General features: G+C 37.3%; 1 protein-coding gene and 1 non-coding gene across 2 annotated transcripts in view; one reads left to right on the top strand and one right to left on the bottom strand.

Moving 5' to 3' along the window:
* Positions 1–26,977, top strand: part of LOC138693473 (thrombospondin type-1 domain-containing protein 4-like) — a 603,922-nt gene that overhangs the window by 32,162 nt on the left and 544,783 nt on the right. The gene's annotated exons all lie outside the window — the stretch shown is intronic.
* Positions 6,388–6,460, bottom strand: TRNAY-GUA (transfer RNA tyrosine (anticodon GUA)). Its single transcript has one exon. It is a non-coding gene; the product is annotated as a tRNA-Tyr (tRNA).

Below are 26,977 nucleotides of genomic sequence, written 5' to 3'. Positions count from 1 at the left end.
CGTTGGACTGATATTAATTTCGACTGTTGGTACAGGTGATAGCCTTAACATCCCGCCACCCTCTGAGCCTCTATGGGCTGTGATGGAAATGATTGTACAAACCTAGGAACAAAATTTGGGCCACCTGAATTTTCAAAGTTCCAGTTATATCATACTCTGCATGTTCAGTACAAATTTTGTTCCTGAGTCGGTATAATTTACCATGAAAAGTAACGTATTCCAGATTTGAACAATTATTGTCGAACGAAATTTTGGTGCGTCTTTTCCGAGATACTTCTGCATTGCCGATCACGAACGTAATAACTTTCAGATGTTAAATGAATCACAACAATTTTTAGCGTGTTATTCGTGATTGTTTTCTGTCGACAACCGTGAAGTGTACGGCTTCCATACTTCAATAATAAATTGAGTTACGAGAACTGAGATATCAGCCGAAAATATTGTTGTAGACTTGATTGTTTTAACTTCCCGTTGATTGAATTATTTATGTATTCATTTTTCACGTTGGATACAAACGATCGATTGCTGGCGGCTCTAAAATGAAGTTCTTTATTGACAAATACGGTTTCTGAATAGCCAGTTCATACACTTTCACAGTCATGTTTTAGCGTATGATTTGTTTTTTTTTTTTCTGCGCGTTTACGTTGTCAACATAAATGTTTGCGCTCTTTATATTTTGGAGGCACATCATTTTGATTTACAGTTCATACTATGACCAGTCTTAATCAATGTATGACGTAGTTCTTGTTTCCTTTACCATTTATGTCTTCTTGTCCTACCCATGATTTTCCCATCGTCGAAGTAATAATATGTAGCTGAGTATAGCGATAGCCTACATAGAGTGGAAGTGAAATAGCCTTGCAAATTTTCAGAGCGAATAGCTCATGTTGTATGTAACAAAAAACTGTAATTTCATTTTGGTGGGAAAGTTCATAGTTAAAAAAAATGTCCCCCCCCCCCAAATGTTGAACAACCTCTTATTCGGTAACTATTGTGAGTAGGGTAGTGATTTTTGTCCATATCGATAGAAAATCTAATAAATAATTATTTTTTCCCTCTGGCGTATTTCAATAGCGTGGACGATTTTTGTGTAAACTTAATTTTAAAAACCTCTAATTTCAAGCCGCTGCACGATGGTAGCAAGTAACAACGTTGAAGCAGAGAGCAGTTTACCTACCGAGGCACACCGAGTTCGTTGACCTCTTAAATCTGTATCACGATTAAAGTGTGTTAGCGGCGATGTTTCCTGCCTGCTCAAACTTCAAAATTAATTTTCTAATTAACCTTGCATTTAATCACAAAACGTAATATAGGTTTGCTATATTCATTTAAGAGTTCTCTATCGTTCCTTTCAATCTGCAAGATTATTTCACTTCCACCCTGTATAGGCCATTTGTCACTTTAGCGACTTGTTATATCTTATCTACTGTCACAGAGGTTCATCTCACAACTTCATCTTTATTGGCTCGTCAGTGGGGATGCATCAGCATTTGTAACATCAACTTTTTGGTTCTCTTCATTTGATCTTAATTTACCAATTTTAAGTTGCATTGCTTAACACAGCGTTTCTTTTCCACCGGGCAGAAATAGACTTGTATTTTCCTTTAGTTATACTTACTTACAAATGGCTTTTAAGGAACCTGGAGGTTCATTGCCGCCCTCACATAAGCCCGCCATCGGTCCCTATCCTGTGCAAGATTAATCCAGCCTCTATCATCATATCCCACCGCTCTCAAATGCATTTTAATATTATCCTCCCATCTACGTTTCGGCCTCCTCAAAGACCTTTTCCCTCCGGTCTTCCAACCAACACTCTCTATATGCATTTCTGGATTCGCTCATACGTGCTGCATGCCCTGTCCATCTCAAACGTCTTGATTTAATGTTCCTAATTATGTCAGGTGAAGAATACAATGCGTGAAGTTCTGCGTTGTGTAACTTTCTCCATTCTCCTGTAACTTCATCCTTCTTAGCCCCAAATATTTTCCTAAGCACCTTATTCTCAAACACCCTTAATCTCTGTTCCTCTCTCAAAGTGAGAAAGCAAGTTTCACAACCATGCAGAACAACCGGTAATATAACTGTTTTATAAATTCTAACTTTCAGATTTTTTGACAGCAGACTAGATGACAAAAGCTTCTCAACCGAATAATAACAGGCATTTCCCATATTTATTCTGCGTTTAATTTCTTTCCGAGTGTCATTTATAATTGTTACTGTTGCTCCAAGATATTTGAATCTTTCCACCTCTTCAAAGGATAAATCTCCAATTTTTATGTTTCCATTTCGTACAATATTTCCGTGTTTTTCCTAATGGTTTGTGGATTTTCTCCTAACATATTCACGTCATCCGCATAGGCAAGAAGTTGTGTTATATATACTACGTATATAATATGTATCCCGGTGTTACAGCGACTGTGGTCGCCATCCGGTACCCAGTTTTCCACGACTATCTTCCAAATCTTTTTGTTCAAGATTCCTTTGGGCTATAGCCTCCATGATTTCTTGCTTCCTTGTGTTCTGTAATCGTTCTCTTTCATTTTCCCCAGGGGGGGAATCAAAGCGTTTTAGATAGTCTCTCTTCGTTCATAAGATTTACATCACCATGTCAGATTAATTGTTTTTGGTGAATATATTTTATTATACTAAATTCATTGTGCACTAATTGCCTGATGTCTTCATTTCTGATCCTTTCTAATCTTGATTCCATTGCTAATCGTCTGAGATAATCCATCTCAGTTGACAGAAATTTCTTTGTCGTTATTTGTTAATTTTTCATACTTCACATTCGTATGTCATGATACATTTCAGATTGATATAATTTAATATGTGATATTTTTTTATCCTGAAGCTCTTTTTTGCCGTAGGATAGAATTTAATGCACTATATTGTTGCTAATGGACTGATTTATTGTGAAAAATGTGGATATATTAACTATAATACTCTCTAAAAACTAAAAATGTATTCAAAAGAAGCGTCAACATTGTAGTCTCCCTTCGTAAGCGTTCATTTAAGGGGGGCGACGAGTGAAATTTTGAACATTTTCAGTAAAAAATCGCATTTTCATTTTCTTGTAAAAAATTAATCAGCAATACTTATCTTTATCTTGAGCAAATTTCAATGCTCTGCGGCGCTCGAAAGCATAAAAATTACGCAATATGTAAATGGTTGCACCCTTGAACTTCAATTCCATGCAAATTTTACAAGCTGTTTTCGCACACTATTTTTTCAGCACATTTCGTCAAGTTCGAAGTGTAAAGACTCTCAGGGTGCTATTCATAGACATTTCGCAGCACGCGCTACGAGCATACTAAGCTAGCCCGGCTATCCACTGGTTACTAGTACAGAATTCAAATCATAACCTATCGCTAACACTGGTTTATGAATACGAAAAACGCTGATCATCCACCGAAAGCCCGCGCTAAAAATGTCTGTGAATACGGCCCTTACAGTTTTATACTAGAAACATGAAATTTTTACTGCATATTCTGTAAAATACGGTTAACAAATTAGAGTATCAGATTTTATATATGTTAATTAATTTTTAAATTAAAAATCATTTGTATAACAATAGGTTCTAGAAAACAAAGAAATTTTGACAAAACAATTTTTTTCTGTATTCTAAGGATATATTTCTAAAATATGGATGCTTATTGTTTTTCTACGTATATCAATGATACTGTAATTTTTTTTCCACATCATGCACTTAAAATTTGTACGATAAGATAGATTTTGAAACTATGCCCCAGTTGTTTTAGAAAAAAGGCATAACTCTCAGAAAATATCTGGTTGATATGTATGAAAATTTGTAGCATGTATATATATATCGCATGTGGAATATGTGTGCCAAAAATGAACAAACTAGCTCAAAGACTACAGAAGTTAGAAATTTTTTTCACTCATCTCCTCCCTTAAAAGCCAATAAAGACATTTAAAAATGGCAGAGTACGCGTAATTTGTGTATTGTTCGGTTCAGAATTGAATGCTAAATATGACTGCATGAAATATAAAACACGGTGTATTTATTAGACATCTTCAATGTCTGGGTCCCCTTAAATAAGCGACTAAAAAGGTATAGTGTGGTTAAATAACAGACCAAGAAATCATGATGGCAATGGATTCATTTATCTACATGCGCTATCGTGATTGTGGTACGAAATCAGGTTACGAAATTGCGTAGTATGTGCGTAGAATGATGTCAAGTTACGCAAGAGATGCGTGCTGTTATGAGAATTATTTGAACATGTCTTGCAGAGGCTCCAGCACTCGCATTGTTTGTCTTGTGAGTGTTGGCAAACAGTGTAAGATGTATTTCACCTCGGAGAAATAGTAACAACACCACCGCGCCCACCACCACCATGTTCGAGGCCTCTTACGGAGTGTTATCGTTCTTCTTGCATGTGACGACATGTAAACGGTATACACACACACACATACACAAAAGCAGTATGGCTCCAGATAAGCTTCGGCGTCACACTGCAAGAGCAGACCCAAGTGACCCAGGATTTTTTGTTTAGTTCCATACCAGTGGTGCACAACTGCATATATGCGGGTATAAGAGAGTCGTGAGAAATTTTAATATCACTCTAAAGAAAACGTAAATTTTGGTTTGGGCGTAGGGAAAAATAGAGGTTTTATATAGGATGAACCACAAGTAATGTCATTAATTTCATAGCGTTGTCATGGATAACTTTGGTCCTTAACTTTCGTTCTCAATGACGTGTCATCCGAAATCGTGTTCTTTTCGCTATTTGAACTTTATTTCATAATTATAAAACACGTTAGCTTAGTTATTCTTTACATCCGATTGGCATATAATTAATATCAGAGACCTGCACAACGGTCCAGCCATGGACTGCTTCCGCACTGGGCTTCACAGTCTCGCACGGAACAAGCTCGTGGCGTCACCGCACTGGCCGGGCGGGCTGCTTGCGTAGCCGTTTTGTGCGGTGGGCTGGTATCAAGGCATCGAGCCCAAGTCTCCTCTTCTATCAGTTGCTTATTAATTGTGTTTGCGCGGACTTGTGCTTGCGTGTGCGGTTCGATCAACGATCAGCTACTGTTTCAAACGTTTTTGTTGTAGTTTTTTTATTTCTGTTTTTCAAGATGTCCAAATAATTGGCATCGCAAAGAAAATACTGTCTCTGTGATTAATGTTTTCCGGGCTGGGAAGCCGTGATCTACTGGTAGACTGGTAGAATGGTAGACCACGTCATCTCAGCCCGGAAAACCTTCATCACAGACACTAGCGTGGAAGCACGCATTCTAAAATACTCTCTAGAGAAGAAGTAGTGAAGGATAAAATCACTGCTAGAGAGTTTAAAACAACATAGTCTGATGGAAATAAAAAAGTACCATTGGGACAGTTTTTAAATCTGTGCTCGATAGCAGTGGAAAATAATTTAATTTTGTATGTTGTCCGGTATACAGGGAACTATATGCTCATGTCACACGCCAAGCGAAAGCACAACCAATGCGCGCAAGCGGAAAAGCAGTAGAATACCACCAACTGATGGGTTGATGCTCTGATCACTATAAAACAGATTGCTCAGCTTTATAGGTTTGACAGCAACAATTTCTATCAAGTTTACTATACTGCCATCTAGCGAAGGTAGGAGGAGTCACGTCATAACTCCCATTTGAATTGCATGGAACAACTATACATCCATCTAGCGATTGTTTTAAACCGACGGTGGCGATCCTGGTGGTTGTTCTTTTCCACATGCTACCGTTTTTAACATTACGATGTTATATATATATATATATATATATATATATATATATATATATATATATATATGTGTTCAGGAGTTGATGTCAGTGCAGTGCTGAGCAGTGCGGTGGGCTACGGTGGGCTTTGAAACCCAGTGCGACGAGCTAGGAAGCGGTCGTATCAAACAGTGTTGGTCTTGAGTGTGCTGGACTGCTTACGTGTGCGGCGGACTGGTAGTGCAGAGCTGTGGGCTACCGTACATTACTTTAATTAATATATATCGAGTTTCATATTAATTTGCACTTTTTATATTTATTCAATTTGTAATTTAACTTAATTTCGTCAGTTTTAATTTTGTTAGATATTCCTAGGAAACATAATTATTATACTAAATTTATTTATGTTTATTGTATGTCAGATCATTTGAATTTAATTTATTGTAAATTAGAAGCGGCAAGGATATTTGGTGTTGTGTGTAAACTACCTTACATCACACGCTCTGTTCTTTTTTTTTAATGAAATATGACATTCCCAAGTTTACTTGTTCATGATAATAGAAATGGAACGAAACTCTTCTATCCAGGTTCACGTCTCTCTTTTTACTGAAAACATAAGTTAAAAGGAAGTGTGGATAGCAAGTGTTAGTTAATTTAATATTTTAGGAGAAAAATTCGCTCCGGCGCCGGGGATCGAACCCGGGTCCTTGGTTCTACATACCAAGCGCTCTGACCACTGAGCTACGCCGAATTCAATCCAGAGCACCGGACCGAATCTTCCTCCTTCCATGTTTCCCTTTGTGGCCCGACTCCAAGTTAGGCATACATATATGTTGACGTGTATCCAATGTCAATTGCCATTATACTAGGAGCGCACTCAGCTGAGTGACTTGTTGACCGGAAATCCGCAGTTATTATGCAATGCTAGCTAAGAGAATATTATAGATATTATTAATTTGTCCTACAGAATTTATCTGTAATATTGACACTTATTCGGTCCGGTGCTGTGGATTGAATTCGTCGTAGCTCAGTGGTCAGAGCGCTTGGTACGTAGAACCAAGGATCCGGGTTCGATCCCCGGCGCCGGAGCGAATTGTTTTCCTAAAATATTAAGTGTCAATATTACAGATAAATTCTATAGGACAAATTAATAATACCTATAAGTGTTAGTTAAATTATGATGATTCTGACTGTGAACGGATCGAACAGTAATAATTTGAAATGAAATTAAGACGTGATAGGAACTATTACAAAATTATTCCCAGTTGACATATTGCCAGTAATTTGTCTATGATTTTCTTTGGTGTTCAGTAAATGAAAAGAGACATTAAATAAACGTTTGGCCATTCAAGTATTTCGTTGAAGTTGAAAACTGCTCTCTAGGCACTGAACAAGGCTAAACCACTTTAGCTTTTATCAGAAGTTGTAACTTCCAGGAATCCAGACTAGTTTAGGAACCCCAAATGATTCATGTAGCGAAGCTTTGAGAAGTAGGAAGTTAGTTGCATTTGTTCTCGTTTTGTGTGCAGCCTTCATCTTCTTTCACCACGAGTGTTCCAGAACGGATGACCTTGACCTGTTCTTCAGTCATAAAGCAAATGGGTTGCACCCATGCCTTGAGTCTCCAGAGGAGAAGATTAAATGAAATGGAATAATTTAGATTCCTAGCCGACTGAACCACAACACTTAGTCAGACTGGTAAACATGTTTAATTACCCTTACCAAAGCACCGCAGCAGCCGGTGGAGTCTTGTGTGTTAAAACCTTTAATAATGGAATCTAATTTACATTTCTCGTTCTTCAGATGAAATACTTGGAGATAAAACTTTTACTGCGTTATAATAGTTTACCGCTAATGCTTAAGCGGTAATGTTTCCTGCTACAAGTCCAGCTTACATGAGTTCGATTCCTGGAAAGGAAGTGGGGATTTGTCACCGCTTCACTTGTTGTTCCATCTACTTTACGGAAGTGCTTCTGTTTTGCGATCAGACTATTTTTGTAGCCTACTAACCAGGGGCGGCTTTCGAAGAGGGGCTGCGGAGCTGCAGCACCCCCAGACATTTGTGGTTCTTGTCTCGTTTTATGTTGTGAAAAACATTTATTATAGTCTCTATTTAGCGGTTCGAATTTTTTTTTTTTAATTTCGCTCTCAATGACATGCACGCAATCGTTAGTGAAGTCACTTCCTCCCCTGGTGCTGCCAGAGCGAAACCAGAGACAAGTACTATAGGGTGAAGGCACTTCCTTCCCTGAAGCTGCCAGTCTCGTCTCGGAAGCTTTGCGCGTTAGTTTTACCCCTTCTCTCTGCTGCCCCTTGCCATGAATCAGAGTTTCCAGGCGCTGCAAAATTTGCAGCAGTTTGTCTGTAGCGCGCAGTTTTAAATACATTTTCTTTAATGTTGTGTGTATAACAAGTGCAACAATGTTTAATTCTGTACAATATTTACAGTCTATTCAGTTCAGTACCTTAACAATTCAGGAGAAATGTGAAATTAAGTGCCCATCAGTGAATCTCATAACGGAAAGAGCCGCTAAACAAAATACAAAGGCTCGCATATTTTTTGCTAATTCATCCAGTATCCCTGCTTTCTTCTCTCGATCTCCTCACAGTCTGTATTAGATTAATGTGTTTCAAAGACAATTCCATCAGCTGGGGCAACAAGATGGATTTAAAATAAGAACAGTAAATGTTGTTCATGAGAAGAAGGAGCCATTGCTAGAATGTTTTCAAACCATAATGGAATCTGAAACATCTAACAACATCACAATAAATGAGGCAAGCGCCCTGGTGCGTACTCTTGAAAATCCTGAATTCAATTTCTGGCTCAGTTATTTTTTTCATTTATTGACGTATCATGTATATATATATATATATATATATATATATATATATATATATATATATATATATATATATTATACCACCAACTACAACATCACCAGTTAGATATTTCTAAGGTTCAAATCTGCGTATAAAAAATTAAATTATGGTTTATTTAACTACACTTGCAACAGCAGGGGTTATATCAGCGTCGCCGGTGTGCCGGAATTTTGTCAGCAGGATTCTTTTAAATGCCAGTAAATCTACTGACATGAGCCTGTCTCATTTAAACACAACTTACAAGATAAGGTGCATGGAACTAATCTTTAAATAAAGTAAGTTGCTTGGTTTATTTCTGTATGCAGCCCCTCTTAATTCAATACCCACGAGCCGCCACTGCTACTAATTGTATAATATCATGAATCATACGAGGTGGTGTAGAGCAGGGATGTCAAAGCGACAGCACTGCGTGCTCGTACTACAAGCAATACAAATCCAACAAGATTCAATTTGTTAGTAAGATAAGGCAAAATCATCGCTCTTAAAAGGAAATGTTGTGCGGGTTCTTGAGAGCACGCAATGCAGGCGCTTTGACATCCCTGGTCTAGACGCAGCGTAGCGAAAATGTGATCGTGCGCCGAGCCACTGTGTGTGTAACCTGTAACATGCATAGCACCTATGGAGGGAGGCGGACACTCGAAGGGGAAGTGAAGCAACTGTCTGACTTATTAACGGATTTTCATTTTCCTTACGTCAAGCACTTAAGTATAATTTTATAAAGTTCAAGGTTACAAACTAATGTTTAGTACGTGTAACGAAGAAAGAAATGAATAAGAAAACTTAGGACACATTATCACAACCTAAAATTAACTGTCTACAGAATGTGTCTGCGACAGAGTTTCAAAATCAGGAATTATATCACTTACTGCCAGTCATAGTTGATCACGAAAATATTTGTCTGTCAGTCGTAATCTAAATTTGGTTTTTACTTTGTTCATTGTTGAAAATAATTTTTCACAAATGTAAGTCGTAGCGAACATGGCTTCAACAGAGCAAGCGAAGGAACGAAGCTTCGGATATTCATTTTTTGGCAAAGATTTGAAAAGTTCAACATATTTTGTCAAGTCCTTACATCTAGCTTTCATTTAACATCACATTGTAAATTTAACATCTAACCGCATTATTCGTACATCTGCTGAAAAAGGACCGACGTACAGAGATGATAATAATAGTAATAATAATAATAATAATAATAATAATAATAATAACACTTAACCTTTTAATGTTACATGAGTGACATGTAGTATAATGCCGTTTTATGTTATACAACAGTTTTCCTCTTAATACTTGTGAACAAATCATACATTTAATATTCTCATCATATTGGCAGCAAAAAAATGCGTCCTCCCGTCCTACTTGAACCTTTTGTTTTTGTAGAGGTACATGGTTTCGCGAGAGACATTGCAACGATACGCCACTTGCAGGTCAGAGACAAATACAAATGGAACGAAGTTTGATTCCAGTGAGTGAGAGGGTGGGGATTGGAGGAGGTAGGAAGCAAGAGAAATGCATAGCTATCATTGCGAGTCACAATGTGCTCGCGAGTCACATTTTTGCCACGGCTGGTCTAGAGCAATGATTCGGTAAATTATTTTCCTACAAGACGAGGGTCCGTCCCAACAAATTTACTCGTAAATGCCTTTCCATTTTTTTAAGTTCATACATTTAACTATCATAAGTGTTAATATTAAGTATGGCGTACGCAATCTTAATACGTAAAGACTACCAGTAGCTAAATCAATAGGTTTGTTGACTAAATCGAAATGTTTTGTGTTGAAGATCTCGAAAAAGTCGCGATGGCTTCATAGCTTCATTTCCGCAGAAGAGTAACAAATGACACATTGAGGTTGTGGCAATTGGTCAGTGTCAGGACATTGTACGAAACCAAATTTTAAATGGTTGTTCATGTACTTCAGAGAGAACGCAGACTCTTTCTTTCGTGTGTTGGTAGTTTTTCCCCCTCCTCTTGCTTATCCTGAAGATCGCTCTGTGGGTTTGGGTGGATCCATCACTAGTTGTTGCGTCACAAACATCTTCAGTACGAAATTTTTAATACCAAAATTAAGTAAAGTCCCTTGTCTTTCATTCATATTAATATTTACTGTTATGTCTATTACTTTATAAAAATCACAACAATCGTGTTTAGAAACAAACACTTAGGCCTACACACTGCAATGCGAACTTGAGAGGTAGTATTCAGTATCCTAACTATTCAGTATCGAGAACCGGATATACACTGACTTAATTTTAAATTTCAGTAAAAGAAAAAATTAAGGGACCGTGACCGTAATATGCTCAAAATGTAAATTCTTGTTTTTTTTTTTTTAATTGATTTATATTTTCTGAAAAATTGTTTTTCCAACGGTATATCATTCACAGTATATACAGTAGTGGCAAAAAAAAAAACCGGACCGACCCTTATAGCTGATTTCAGAGCCTTGTTCACTCCAGAGCACGATAGACGGGTAACTAAGACTATCGTGGTTCGAATCCTGCCTGGAAAGGAAACTTTTTTTTTTTTTCCTTATTCAAATTTATTTCCAATACTTTTCGATTGCAGCGATATTTTACTACTTAATTAACTTATTATGAATTTTACCAGCTTATTTTCTAATGGCTTTCGAAATGGGCTGCGTCAGTAGTCGAAACTACAACACTTTCAATAGATTACTCGCTATCTTGTGAATGCGGGCGTGGCATGCGCAGTGGCTCATTTCGGGGACTTTGATTATTCCGTCGGTCCGGTTTTTTTGCCACTACTTTACATTATTATTATTATTATTATTATTATTATTATTATTATTATTATTATTATTATTATTATTATGGAAATATATTTTAAAAATTTTTTATCTATGATGAGGAATATGCAGCTAGGGTGTTCTGATAACTTTCGCAGCCATTTTCCGTAAGTTTGTATTTTTCTCTATAAAGTATAATTTTATTTTTCTCTATAATCACAACTTCTAGCGGTTAGATTAATTTAAAATTTCCTATGTGTATTTAGTTGATATTAAAGCAGATTTCTTGAAACATATAGCAAAAAATAAGGTAAAAATTTACATATTCAGAAAAAAAATAATAAATTTTAAAATATTGTTATTTTAGAAAACACTTTCATCAGATTACTTATAAAAGTGTTAGGAATAAGCTGTAAAAGTTTCATTGTTCTACTCCCAACAGTTTTAGAGAAAAGGTACAGTAAATATCACTAATTTAACATGGTTTAAGATAGTAGATTCCCGGTCCCCTTACACACTACAAAGCGAACTTGTGAAGAGGCAGTATTCAGTATAACTATTCAGTATCGAGAACCGGATACAGACTGCCTTACTGTATGTATGACTTGAGGTTTTCCCGGCGTTTGATGTAGAATAACTCTTCTCGGGTTCTCAGCCAGGTGAGTGGAGATTTGCTTCCAAGCTTTCGACGGCTAGCTCTGCCATCTTCTTTAGAGAATGAAGTGTTCTGATAACTTCACTTCATTCCCTGAAGAAGATGGCAGAGCTAGCCGTCGAAAGCTTGGAAAGCAAATCTGCAACTCACCTGGCTGAGAACCCGAGAAGAGTTATTCTACAGACTGCCTTAATTTTCAATTTAAGTAAAACAATTTTTTATACTTGCCAACTAATTTATTACTGATGTCTACAAACCAGATGTTATTTCGTCCAGTTTTGAGAACAGAGGATTCGTCGGACACTGTTATCGGTTTGCATGCAATTTTTATGGTCGGTTATAAACAGCGGTAATATCTTTCCCGAATATTGAAAGATTTCTAAGTCCGAAAAATTTCCTATCATTCAAAAATAAGTGACTTGATCACAGACATTTGCTACACAGTTGTTACTTAGTTACATTTAAGAATTTAGAGTTCAGAGACGATCTGGATCTGCGCTTTTGGACACAGTCACAAAAATTATTCTCTTAAGAATATTTCTACTATAAAATATTCATTCGTCAAAAGTAATTATTAAAGTAAAATGACAAATTCCAGGAGAATATCTCGCGGCCCGGTATAATTGATGACAGACCCGAGTATCGGGCCGCGGCCCGGCGGTTGATAAACACTGGTCTAGAGAATACTACGCCAGTCGTTCTCGGTTGAAACCCAGCCGACGGGAATAAATTATAAACGATGATAAAGTGCTTAGCATGTCTTTCTCGTAAAGGTAAGTAAAACTGCTTGTCGCATGTCGTACATTTGAGACGTGTAAAGGAACTCTTTCGCTGGCAGAGGACTCCAGGCAAAGTATGTCGATAATATCTCGCTCACGTACAATTTTTAATGCTGATTAACTTCTGTAGTTGAGAGCGTTATTAAATAAATTGTTATCATCCATACAACTCCCTGAGGAGGAAAGGATGAGTTTAGTGAAACCCGAGGATGGACATACAGCATAGAGAGGCCACAAACAGGGCTCACAAGGGAACCCCTGTTTAGAAGTTGTTCACGGGTTAATATGATAATCCTGGGTGCGACAGCCCATAGAGGACCACAGCAGGCAAGCCGACTGCTGACCTCACGTCCCATACCAACAGGGGTAAACGATTATCCAACCAGAACGGCGGTAAATTGTGGTACCGGTAAGCACAATAATCCTCCACCAACCGTTATATATGATTTTTGACACCGGATTTCCCCACATATTGTACACACTTGGACAAATTATTAGACTAAAACGTTTTCTTGGAAACATAATATAATTTGTTATATCAACTATCAGTATAATTCGCAGAGTCTCTATTGTTGTAAATATGATTGTTTACATCTTCTGGTATATTTTTCCAATGGTTAAGTATATTTTTTCTGCTTATGTTGGTACTACTGGTGTTTTAATTATATACTGCAGAAGATACTCTCCCATGGCCTGCAAGAAGACCGGACATGAAAGAAATTGAAAATCTGTGATCTATACTGAAGAAGAAAGTGAACAAAAAAGAGGCTTACAGCAAAACATGGACTCATTTAAGCACTGTCTGAAATCTGGCTAATTAATGCTGATATTCAAAGACAGTGTCGAACTTTGGTTTCCAGCATCCCTGACAAAATCAACGTGTTATAAAGAATAAGGGAATGTTCACAAAATATCAATAACCTCAAGACTCAATTTTTTGTTCTTTATATCGGTGCAAAATGCATTTTTGTTCATTGTTTCTACAGATAAATACAGTTTCGATGGACATATAATTAATTTAGTCTAATAATTTGTCCACGTCTGTAGTTCCTAATACTTATTTACTTAGACATACTTACAAATGACTTTTAGAGAACCCGGAGGTAGGCCATACATTACCGGCCTCACATAAGCCCGCCATCGCATCGGTCCCTATTTTGAGCAAGATTAACTTCCCTCATCCATTTTAATATTATCCTCCCATCTATGCCTCTGCCACCCCAAAGTTATTTATCCCTCGGGTCTTCAAACTAACACTCTATAGGCTATGCAGTTCTGGATTCACCCATACGTGCTACATGCCCTGCCCATTTCAAACATCTGGATTTAATGTTCCTAATTATGTCAGGTGAAGAACACAATGCGTCCAGTTCTGCGTTGTGTAACTTTCTCCATTCTCCTGTAACTTCATCCCTCTTAATTTCAAATATTTTCCTAAGCATCTTATTCTCGAACACACTTAACCTCTGTTAAAGTGAGAGTCCAAGTTTCACAACCATACAAAACAACGGGTAATATAACTAGTTTATAAATCCTAACTTTCAGTTTTTGAAAGCAGACTGGATGACAAAAGTTTCTCAACCGAATAATAGCAGGAATTTTTCCGTATTTATTCTGCGTTTAATTTCCTTCCGAGTGTCATTTATATTTGTTACTGTTGCTCCAAAATATTTGAATTTTTCCTCTTTTTCAAAGGATAAATTTTCAATTTTTATATTTCCATTTAGCACTGTGTTCTGGTCTTGTTTCTTTTTTCGGGATTAACTTCCAAGCCTGTCTCATTACTTGCTTCCAGTAAAATTCCCGTCTTTTCCCTAGTAGTCGTAGTTTCTAATAAAACAATAATGATACATTTCGTTGTAAGTTGAAATGTTTACTTAATCCTCCTTTCAAAGCATAAAGGATGTTCAGGGTGCAATAAAATATTGTCACAACGATAATGGAGCAATGGTGAAATAAAAATTATTATGAACTTCTAGCAACTTGTCCTGCTCAGATATCTCAGTATCTGCCCAGAATTAAACTCATATTGCAATTGGTCGGAAACTGTTAACTATATGACTGAGTGTGAGCTGTAGTTGGAGGCATTTATCACATAAACGGAGTGGTTAGACAGAAAGAGAAAATCTTCCAAAGTTTCGTTTGCCTTTTTTTTTATTTCTCATTACATACACTTCCCCAGGATGTGACTCGAGACCCCAAGCTGGGGTTGTTAATTACTGCAGTAGTTACTCACGGAAGGCAGCCTATCAGGAGCGGAACAGTAACGGGACAGCACATATATATAATTCCAAATTAGTTTTGTGTTTGCTGCGGTATCTTATCTTCTCTGGAAGGTAAGGTCAGGTCGCGGTGTTCACTTGTTAAATTTGTGCAGAGGTGTCTCGGATCAATATTACGTAACACAGTTTCCCCAAAATGCACAGATACATACAAATTGCCTATTAAGACAGTTAGAAATAGTTCACATCGGTACCCTCACGACTAGAACATCTGTTCTCCAACTCCAGTTCAATTATGGATGATAAGTTTTCGCAGCAGGTTTTTTGTATCCCCATGAATACACTCATTTATTTTGTCATTATTGCGACATTATTAAATAATACTAAAATATTGTACAGTGTGTAATTTCACTCTTCATTACCAAGTATTATTAACATTTTTTTGCAAGTAACCATGGAAACCTGAGTTATTTTTACCTAATTTAAATAATAAAGCCAATTGGAGTAGAAACTAACAAAAATCAACACGTGACAAATCGTCCTGTAACAAAAGTGTAATCTGTGACAAACCTTCATTTGTCAAAATGTAATGTGTGACGAATCGCCCGTGAGACGAATGATCTGGATCCCGCTATGTCAGGGCCGAGGCAGGATGACCTACCTGTCAGCGTCGGATTGATAAATGCCACATAAGCCATCTATTGGACTTGGACCATAATCACATGTAGGCCTATGTATTGGGCGCACAATAGTCCAGTGTAAGGATACTGTACGGATGCCACAGGTCCAGCTTTCGGGCGTCTGTTTATCTGTCTGTCTTATCTCTGGATCTGTCCTGTCCTGTGTATCTACTGTTCTCAAACCAGGGGATTAACTGTGAAAGGAATGTGCTTACTATTGGGTCATCTATTGGAGCGAAGTAGATAGATAATATTACCGTTATAACGTCAGTTTAAAAACCATGCGCTCTCCTGCATATATTATTTCCTGTATGGAGAGATTAAAAGACCAGGAGATTAACAGTGATCTAATTTTGTAACTAGGGTAGTATAAATATGTGAGAGCTAGCCAATAGAGATAGGAGTACCCACGTGTGTGACCTTATGACATCTTATGACATCAACATTCATTCACAGCATTACCCCCCTTCGTCTCAGTCCCCAAAGACTTTCTCGTGGTTGGAGTACAGTACCTGTCTTTTCTGTTGGCCCATGAATGCATTTGTCCATAGCGAGTTTTTCGTTTCTTGTGGTCGCTACGATGAAGGTTCACATTGGCAGTGAATAACCGCAGAGGACGATGGTTTACACAGACCTTAGCCAGATAATGGAAATTTATGTTAATACCTATTGATGATGAAAACTAAATTATTGCACACAAGAGAGAATATTATTCCCTCGTTTTTTTTTAATTCCTATAACGTAAATAAAGTAATATCATCTAACAGTAACCTATCTTATATATCGGAGTAAAATATCGTTTCCTAACCGAAGTTTTTCATAGACCTATATTTTCAAAATATGTTTGTTTTATTTCATTTGCACGTCAAGTCAGTTCACTGTCACAATGATCACAAAAGAAGAAATAAATCCAATCGTGTTTTTACAGGAATAAAATTATTTGAGAATTAGTCGTGGTAAATGTAAGATAGCTCCACCTTTTTCTTCTTTGTGGATTTTAGAAGCCTGCAACACAACAGTGCTATTTATTGGCGAATGCCTCCACTATAAAAGTACAAAATTCCCTCATACCTTATGCTCGGGGAATTTCATATGCTCGTACTGTGTTCTTGTTGCATTGCCAAGCAACAATGTTGAGAATCTATAATAAATTAAAACATTGCTAAAAATGCAGGTTTCTCATATATTACTATTGAAACAAAGACAGCTAAGGTATTTTTCGAATCATATAAGTTTTACTTATTTTTACGTAGATGTACTGTATGTGTGCGTGCGTGCGAGAGCCATTGTACGTGCTGTCGTCCTCCGTTGTCTAGCTCAGACTGTGCTAGACTTTTGATCCGAGATTCTTGGGTTTGAATTCTGCTGAATGCATTGGATATTAAAAGGCGATAAAATCGTTGGCATGGCTTCCTCCGGAGGGGAAGTAAAGCTGGAATGGCTTTAGAACTCCCTCCCTAGCAGAGCGCTGCAGGCAGAATTTGTATTCTATTACTCGCTCACGTTGAATTTTTACTCCATATTACCTCTGATATATAAATAAAATCTACTTATGCTTTATTGACTTTAATTTATAGATCTGTTCCGTTTCATTGAAAATAGCGTTTTCATCTGCAAATAAAATTGTATTTAAAACAAAGTTTTATTTTTAATATCTTGCCATTGGTTTATGATGTTAGTAGGTATAGGGGAGAGTCGGATAGTATCGGACATCGGGTAATATCGGACAGTGAGTTTCTTTCATCTACCACACGATGATAGTACCTGATTGACATGGTTACGTTTCTGTGATGTCGCATAGAGAAAAGTAACTATGTCATTCAGGTACTACCATATGGTGGTAGATGAAAGAAACGCACTGTCCGATACTATCCGATGTCCGATACTACCCGACTCTCCCCTATATTAAAAGTTCGTATATTATGCTTTCTATAAACGGGAGGGAAGGGTGTGAAGGCAACTTCGGAGGTATCGCAGAGATTATTGTGTCACCAGATATTACAAACCATCCCCTTATGCCATCTGGTTTCATCATATGATCCGTCCTTCAACTGGTACCCTGATCATTGCTTATATTAGGCGAATCTGAACAATAGTATATCGTCGACTAACATAGGAAACACATTCGTACGTCCGCGAGCTTCCCCAACTGGATGTCCCAGACTGGCGCCATTGAGCATGTTATCTGTCATCACCGAAGCTCTTACACTACTCGGTAACAATAATCGTATATATTAATGGTATTATGAGGGGAAAGATAATGTTAAATTAAGAATGTTATTTGAATAATGCTCGGCCTGAAAACAATGTAAAATCTTCTTCTCTCTGTGTAGTTTACCAGTTTTAATGTTCAAACATTATAACTAGGCAACAATTTGGGAAGGTCCCACTTCCATTCAATTATGATTATTCGTTGAACTTGGGTGTGATATATATTTTTTTTAATTTTAATTCTCTGCGTCTTTGAAATAAAATTAAAATATGTTATTTATCGGATTGAAATTTCTGTGTTCTGTAGTAAGTGTCATATTAGTGAAAAAAAAATATACAACTAATTTAATAGGCAAGCAGGATGACAAAAAACATTAAATTACATCAAATAATCCAAGTAGTTTAAATATAAATTTTTATGCTCGACCATGCCGAAATGTAGTAATTATACACCTGGTAGCAGACTTTTAATGCATGTCATTAAAGTACACCTACTCATTAAAGGTCAGGTCTTTCAGCCAATGACGACTCAGGTTACAACTGTTCAGCCAATGACAGGTCAGCTTTCTACTGTTATAAAACCGCAAGTATCGATTATTCTCGGATATGCAATCGAAAGAGAATTAGCGAAAAGTCACGGAGGCTGGAAATCCAATACTGTCGCAGAAGGTTATGTTCTGTTACTATAATAATTAGCGTTAATTGTAAATAATATTCAAATAAATTCAATTTGTCATCTCGTTTTTCAATGTCGAATTCAATAATCAAGGTTATAATATTATAATATTATCAAGTTTAACGGGACTACGTCAAGGTCAATGAGATTATTGTTCCTCGGAAAAAATCAATACTTTCGCGTCTGCGCACATCTCACAATTCACGACCTAGAACAAGGTCACTTCCAATCTTGTCAGTTACAAATAAAATGTATACATCTGAATACCGGTAATTTCAAGTTAGAAATATGGTCGAGCATAAAAAGGCGTAAGAAACTCGCCTATAATGGAAATTAAGAAGCTCGTATGAAAATTATGAAACTCGCTTGCGCTCGTTTCATAAATATCTATACTCGATTCTTAATTACTATCATTATAGGCTCGTTGCATAATGTACTATTATATAATTCCGCTGCAACTATATTTGACAAATATATTTTCATTCTTAAAAGATTAGCCGTCACTAGTTGTAAGGGCGCTCGTGAATGTACAACATAGTTTTACAATTATCCGAACGATAGTCTGTAAAATTAGTAAAAATTTACATATTTTTGGGTTATTATTTAAACAATGTTGTACAATTTTATTTTGAAAAAAAATTTAAATAGATCAGTTTATTCTTTCATTCACATATAACGCCACAGGTATTAAGACGGAGTTGTGTCAGCGTTACCTGAAAATATGTCCGTTTCAGCCTACCGACCCTCAAATGACGTCATTCGATGTTAAAAAATGATCACGAGAACGCTAAATCGCAGAGAAATTCTTACGAAGCATACTGATGAAGAACGTGTCGTCTTCGTAACACCAATTCATTATCATCCATTCCTTCATGATGTCCGCTGCATTTATTTTGGTTTCCTCCTGAAGTAAAGTAAAGCTGTGGGTCCCTTATCATAGATTTACAGCACGTGAGAGAATCTTATGTCTAATAGAGGGCTCTAGAAAAAATTCGTTGGCCATTTCTCTCCCACGCTAAATTTCAATGCTGAATAACCTTTCAGGTTAAAAGCATCGTTGAATAAAATACAATTATTAGTTCTACACCATATCTATTATATTTTAAAATCTACCAGTGATAGGTTTAACGCTTGGTTTCTTTCTTGAATTCTGATACGATTGTGTCGTGAATAAACTTTATGGCCCGTAAAACTTTCATGGCGGGGACGTGGACACTGTTCTTATCTTTACGTCTCGTTACCCAGTATTTCTTTCATGAAGTAGAACAGTAGGTACAGCTATGCATTTTTAAAACTTCAATTGTGTTTCTTTTCTTCTTTGTTCACCCATTACAATGGTTTTGGACTCACGAATAAGAAAAAGTCTGCTACAATTAGAAGGGCAACTTATGTGTAACTTGTGGGTATAAACCCGAAGAATAAATAGAGCTTTGACATAATGTAAGGAAATTGAATTGTGTTACATTAAGGAGCGGCGTGACGGTATATGGGAGATAAAACATTTGCTATTTCGACATTGAAATTCGGGAATAGGAAATATCTACATTTTCATATTTCTCGACACAAGCCAATTCTTTTAAGGAAATCTCCATTATAGAAACTTGTTATTGTAATTTTTACTTCGGAAAACATATAATTGTCTTTCACGTGTTAAATTTTATTACCTGTTAACATGTTTCGGCCTTATATTGGCCATCTGCAGAACTGGTTGTTGCTGGTCTTGGCACCTTTGGTTTTGTTTCCTGTGGGGGTGTGTTTGTGTAGTGTAATGTGAAGTCAAAGAGTGTGTGTGTTCTGAAAATGAGTTGTCTGTTGAGAATTTTATTTAGATGTGGTTTGTGTGTTTGTATATTTCGTATTGTTCTAGTGTGTTTAGTTTCTGGCTTCCTGGTTGGATGTTTAGAATTTCCATGTCTGTGTTGATATCTCTGTAGGTGTGGTTAGCATTTGTGATGTGTTCTGCATATGTGGAAGTGTTTTGTAATTTTGTTATGGCTGTGATGTGTTCTTTGTAACGTGTTTGAAATGATCTGCCATCTGTCCTATGTAGACGTTTTTGCAGGTGTTACATTTGAGTTTGTATACGTCTTGTGATTGACGATTGTATTTGTTTGTTTGTTTGTGTTGTTTGTGTGTTGATGTTTTTGTAGAGTATCATTTGTTCTGTATGCGATGTTGTAATTTAATTTCTTGAATAAGGTTGCAATCTTGTGCGTGTTCTTGTTTTCGTATGTTAGTGTGATGTGTTTTTTGTATTCTTGTGTTTGTGTTGTATTCTTATGTTTTTTTGTGATTATGTGATCTTTGATTCCACATTACACTACACAAACACACCCCCACAGGAAACAAAACCAAACGCGCCAAGACCAGCAACAGCCAGTTCTGAAGATGGCCGATAGCAGGCCGAAACATGTTAACAAGGTAATAAAATTTAACATGTGAAAGACACATTATACGTTTTCCGAAGTGATATGTTAAAAGCTGTGTAATCAAGATGTGTAATGTTTATATTATATGTAATAAATTGATAAATGAGACAGGTTAGTTGATATCGTCTGAGGAACGTTTTTGTGAAAGAAATTAATTACCGGTACTATATAAATATATAATTTTGTATTTTCATATACAGTACTTTTAAATTGTAGTACAGTCTGTGCAAACAGTACCAAATCATTGCTTGAGTGCAGTTTACATGTTCAACTCTTCGGCTATCAAGCGCAATTTACCTTCAATTTATTTGTAGTGCAGTTTACTATTTTTTCAGTGCAATTTACAATCGCCCACGTAAACACCTGTTTTGCCTGCCCAGTGCATGATGCTGCATAGAATGATCAAGAAGAATAAAACGTTACCAATCCATTTAAGGGCGTATTAATTGACATGATTACTTCTGTTAGGTGTATTTTCGGTAAATGTAAGTTAATGTAATACTATGCTTAGTCTAAGGATAAAGATTATTTCTACTTATAACTGAAGTTCATATTTACAAGAAATGTGTAACATTTAGCTTATAACCGTCGTCCTCCGTGGTATTGCGATTATTATGTTGACTCTTGTATTTTTTTATTGGGTTATTTTACGACGCTGTATCAACATCTGAGATTATTTAGCGTTTGAATGAAATGAAGGTGATAATGCCGGTGAAATGAGTCCAGGGTCCAGCACCGAAAGTTACCCAGCATTTGCTCGTATTGGTTGAGGGAAAATCCCGGAAAAAACCTCAACCAGGTTACTTCCCCGGCCGGGATTCGAACCCGGACTGTTGTATCCGAACTTCGCGGGTTCAAACTCAGCCGATAATGATGATGAATTTTCAAGGGCTATATAATTAAAGATGATAGGCCCGTGTATTAGATTTACGGCACTGTAACAACTCTGACACTGACAGAGGGACATTTCTCATCCACGTTCAATTTCGACGTTGAATAATAATTTCTGTAGTTGAAACCATCGTTAAAACCATTACTATTGCTGCTGCTGCTATTGCTACTACTACTACTACTGCTGCTGCTGCTGCTGCTGCTGCTACTACTACTACTACTACTACTACTACTACTACTACTAATGCTTCTACTATTACTGCTTCTATTGTTACTTCCACTACTGTTGGAATGGAATGGAATTTCGGGTGGGGATACTACGACCCAGAACTGCGACCTTTTCAGATCTATTGCTCTAACCTTCAAACTAGGCGCATTCCCAAATCCACACCGGCTGACTACACTAAAGTTCACTGAGTACCCAGGTTTCCAACAGGCATCACCCTAGTCTCTAGACAGCCCACCCCCTTCGTGCGTCGCAAGCCAACGTTCAGGAAATGCTATGGAATGATAACGGAATGGAGAATGTTGACGGAATGATGTAGATGCCTAATATAGGAAACCGGGAGATTCTCGAGAAAATCCCCAACCACGACCTTGTCCGCCACAAGTGCTCACTATGGATTTTTCAATAAAAAGTTCCAAGCCCCACCGGGACTCGAACCCGGGCCGTCTGTGTGACAGGGTGAAAGTCTAACCACTCGGCCACCTAGAGTTTCTTACTACTACTACTACTACTACTACTACTACTACTACTACCACTACCACTACCACTTCCACTACCACTACCACCACCACCACCACCACTATTACTAGCCTACTACTATTGTTATTGCTGCTAGTACTATTACTACTATAGTCCCGTCGCTCTAATTTCCGACAGCCAATCCCGTTACAGGTCGGCTACATTTAAACGTGTGCGTCTTGTGATTCGCTGATGAAGACGTTATTCATTTCTTAAGGCTCGATAAATACTTAATATAATCGCCCGCCATTTTGGCTCTTTTGTTGGCGTTCGCAGAAAGCACACGAAGACGTTATTTGCCGCTCAATTATTTGCTGAATTACAGTGCATTTGATTCATTATCATAGGAGCTATGACATGATAATGTTTAACGGTGTGGCAAATTGATTCCTCGTATGGTAGCTCGGCAACGAAAGAACAAAAATGGCGAATGATACTACCTACCTAGACTTTATAGAGCCTTCACTTCCAAAGACGTAAGCAAAGAGGAGGAGTCACGCCGGGAATAACAGCGTCGCGACTATAGGATATGCTGCAACTGTTACTATATTAGAATTTCCATTATCTGACTGTAATTAGACTACGTGTGTTTTGTGCTTACACAAAATTGAGCAATTGTATTGTTGTGTTCACCAGATATTCAGCCACACAGTAAGTTCAGTAATGCAGAATGGAACAACTGTCTTCCCTCTTATTCGTCCCACTGGTGCTATCTACAATAGAACTCAGTACAGAAAGGTCTATTGTACAAATAAAATGTTTGTTCGTAGTTGTTTTGTGTCTGGTATAGCGAGAGAACACATTTACTTTATGAAATAACCCCATGGGTAGGGTCGCCACTTCTGCTACGTACGCCAGTTAAAGTATTTTCTTCTCCATTCCTGCCATAGCTGGTTTCGTACTTACCACTGGGTAAGTGGACCGCGATCTAAGTTCACTTATCGGGCCAATATGTGTTAGTGTGTTTTCCTTAAGTTATTAGTCCATGTAAGTCGTGAGCTATCCCTAGTGATCCTTTAAGGGGATATTCGCAACGAATTATGTTAGGTTGCGCCAGTTCTATCGTAACACTTATATCTCACTACAATTATGAGAACGACATAATACACCTAGCCATGATACCAATGAACAGTTCATAACCAATTTCCCTTCGCAGAGTCGGGAATAAAATACGAGACCTCTCGTTAATAGCCAACGTTTCTAATAGCTAGACAAAGAGGTTGGCCCAGTGTACTTTACACCTCGTTAAATCTAGATTCACTGTTTTTTGCTGCTCGCGGAACCAGCTCATGTCGAATGCGGTTCTACATCCAGACTGTTTTAATGTATTTGCGTCCATATACGCAGAATACATCACAAACACCAACCACAACTACAGCAACGTAGAAATAGACATGTAAATTCTAAATTTATTTTAGTAGGTTATTTTACGACGCTGTATCAACATCTTAGGTTATTTAGCCTCTGAATGAGATTAAGGTGATAATACCGGTGAAATGAGTCCGGATTCGAGCACCGATAGTTACCCAGCATTTGTTCATATTGGGTTGAGGTAAAACCCCGGAAAAAATCTCAACCAAGTAACTTGTCCCTACCGGGAATTGAACGACGCGCTAGCCGTTACTCCACAGGTGTGGACTGTAAATCCTAAATATTAACCGAAAAACCAGAAATTAAATGTATTAGAACAGTATGAAACACAGACACACAAAAACACACTCACAATACCTATATCCTCAGTACACAATTAAATTTCAGAACACACATCCTATTTGACTCCATACTACCGAACACAAACGCATCCCCACCAAAGTAACAACAGAGGAAACTGGGAACAAGGAAGGAGTCCACACCTGTGTAGTAACGGTTAGCACGTCTGGTCGCGAAACCAGGTGGCCCGGGTTCGAATCCCGGTTTGGGCAAGTTACCTGGTTGAGGTTTTCCCGGGGTTTTTCTCAAACCTACATGAACGAATGCTGGGTAACTATCGGTGCTGGAACCCGGACTCATTTCACTGGCATTATCACCTTCGTCTCATTCAGACGCTAAATAACCGAAGGTGTTAATACAGCGTCGTAAAATAACCTACTAAAATAAACAAGGAAGGACCTCGCTAGTTCTGAAGATTCCTGACAGTTCAGTCGAAACTAAGTAAATAAGGTAATTTATCACCCTTGAGGTGACTGAGTGGTCAGACCTCCTACCTGCTATGGAGACGGCCCAGGTTCGAATCCCGGTCTGGGATTTTCAATTGAAAAATCCATAGTGACACTTTGTGCGGACAAGGTCGCAGTTGAAGTTTTTGTCGGTGCTCTCCCGTTTTTCCCTATGTTAGGCATTTACATCATTTCATCGTCATTCCATAGCATTCCCCGATCGCCGGCTGGCGACGCACGGAAGGGGCCTGCCTAAGAACGAGTGGGGTGGCTTGCTCGAAATCTGGGTACGCAGTGAACCTTGGTGTAGTCAGCCGGTGTGGGCTTGAGAATGCACCTATCTTGAGGATTAGCTCAATAAATCGTAACTGGTCGCATTGCTGGGCCATAGTGCCCCCCTCCCGTAAATTCCATTCCTTTCCATACTAGTGAGTGTTATTTTAAATTCGAAGATAGTTAATTATATCAATATTCATAAAATAATAATAGCAATAATAATAAACGGCTCGCATTTTAAAATAGTATTCGGTTTTCGTATTTTGTAGTTCGTACCAATCATTGCTATTGATAAAAAAATAATGTTTAGGTTAGGTCTCATGAATCGTAAACTGTTTAGTCAAACCTATTAATTTCATGTTGCCAGAAAAAAATAATTTCAAAGGCATATTGGTTCCGTTAAGTTCAATGTTAATTACAAATAGCACGTCTCTGACTTCAAATTCAATAGGAATAAATCAAAGTTTGCCACGCATCTCATTTCCCTTAATCACGAACTTACTGGCATAGAAGAAGCCCTTCAGGTCTTAAAGACTATTAACAATCATAATTATATGAATGCTGCGGAGGAACTATATATTACCACCTTTTCTAATAATAATAATGATAGCCCGCTCCTTAACGAACAATACCCAAATTCAAATAACCCGCTGTTTAAAATTACACGCAAGTAACGGTCATTCATCCACTAGTCGTGCAACGTATACAGTTTTCGTCATACGCTACCACTTAATGTAAAGATCAGTCGTGTCGCCGTCCTCATGGATTTCAAGACGTTCTTCCATTTTTTGTAAGTATTGTTTTAGAAGATTTAAATAATACTTAAATGCTTCTAAATATTCTTTCATTCTAACCTTACAATTTACAGGATTTTTCCTGCTCTCCATAACGGCCACACGACCGACCTGTTCGTAGCATCTTCAAATCTATCTTGAAAACTGTATTGCAATGACAGAGTTCCTTGGTTCACACACGCATCTTTCAACACAGTGATTCTACACACATCGTGGAGGCTTTTTGCTATATTCTATTCTCTGTTTTTAAGTGATATTACAGTTGTAACTTTGGTTTTTAACGTCATATACCAAGTGTTCACTTTTTATAACATGTTCCATTCGACCTACACGACCTGAAGATGCCAATCAAAATTGGCGAAAACGTTTGTTTTTAAAATCTGTGTAAATGTTATTATAACATGTTTTATTGTGTTTATGTTAAGTATTGACTGAATAGAACTCATTTTTCAAAGAAAAAATAAGTTTTAATATTTTATCAATCATAAATAAATAAATAGGCTAGATTGATTAATTAATTATTAAGTGAATGAATGAGTGCATTAAATTGATAAACACATAAATAAATAAGTAAATAAATAGATATTTTTTGTTGAGTACATAGCATTGTGATTTCATCTGCTTTGGTGATACCTGGTAACAGTAACATTGAAATGACTGTCATGTTAGCATTTTAGGAAATAATCTTCGTGAAGTTCACTATACTTGAAGAAAAGGGAAAAAGTTTTGTTCAAGTAAATTACTATAACGAACAGTATTCACTATAATTCTGTTAAATAATGAGCAGTTCAAGGGATGTAATGAACGTCTCCATTGTGATATGCGAGTTTTACTGGTATATCCTGCTTGTTAAAGTAGCATCTAGAATGTAAATTAGCCTCTTCAATGAACCAGATATTCTGCAGTACATCAGGATTGATTCCTAACATCTTAAAGCTACTGAATAAATTAACTCTTCTAAGCTTTTACTTGGTGTTGTACATATTTTCGAGTCAACCTGTATGTTGTTCATTCTGACAAGTTGAGTTGTTGAGCTACCAGTGTTATCGACATTTTGGGACTCTATGTCAAAACTTTAGTAATACGCTGTTCTAAATGGCCTTTTCCTACCGACGACACAGTTTTTGTTATCC

This window comes from Periplaneta americana, chromosome 17 (genome assembly GCF_040183065.1).
Source record: "Periplaneta americana isolate PAMFEO1 chromosome 17, P.americana_PAMFEO1_priV1, whole genome shotgun sequence".
NCBI classification, from domain to species: Eukaryota; Metazoa; Arthropoda; class Insecta; order Blattodea; family Blattidae; genus Periplaneta; species Periplaneta americana.
This window is presented reverse-complemented; position numbering and strand designations above follow the sequence as displayed.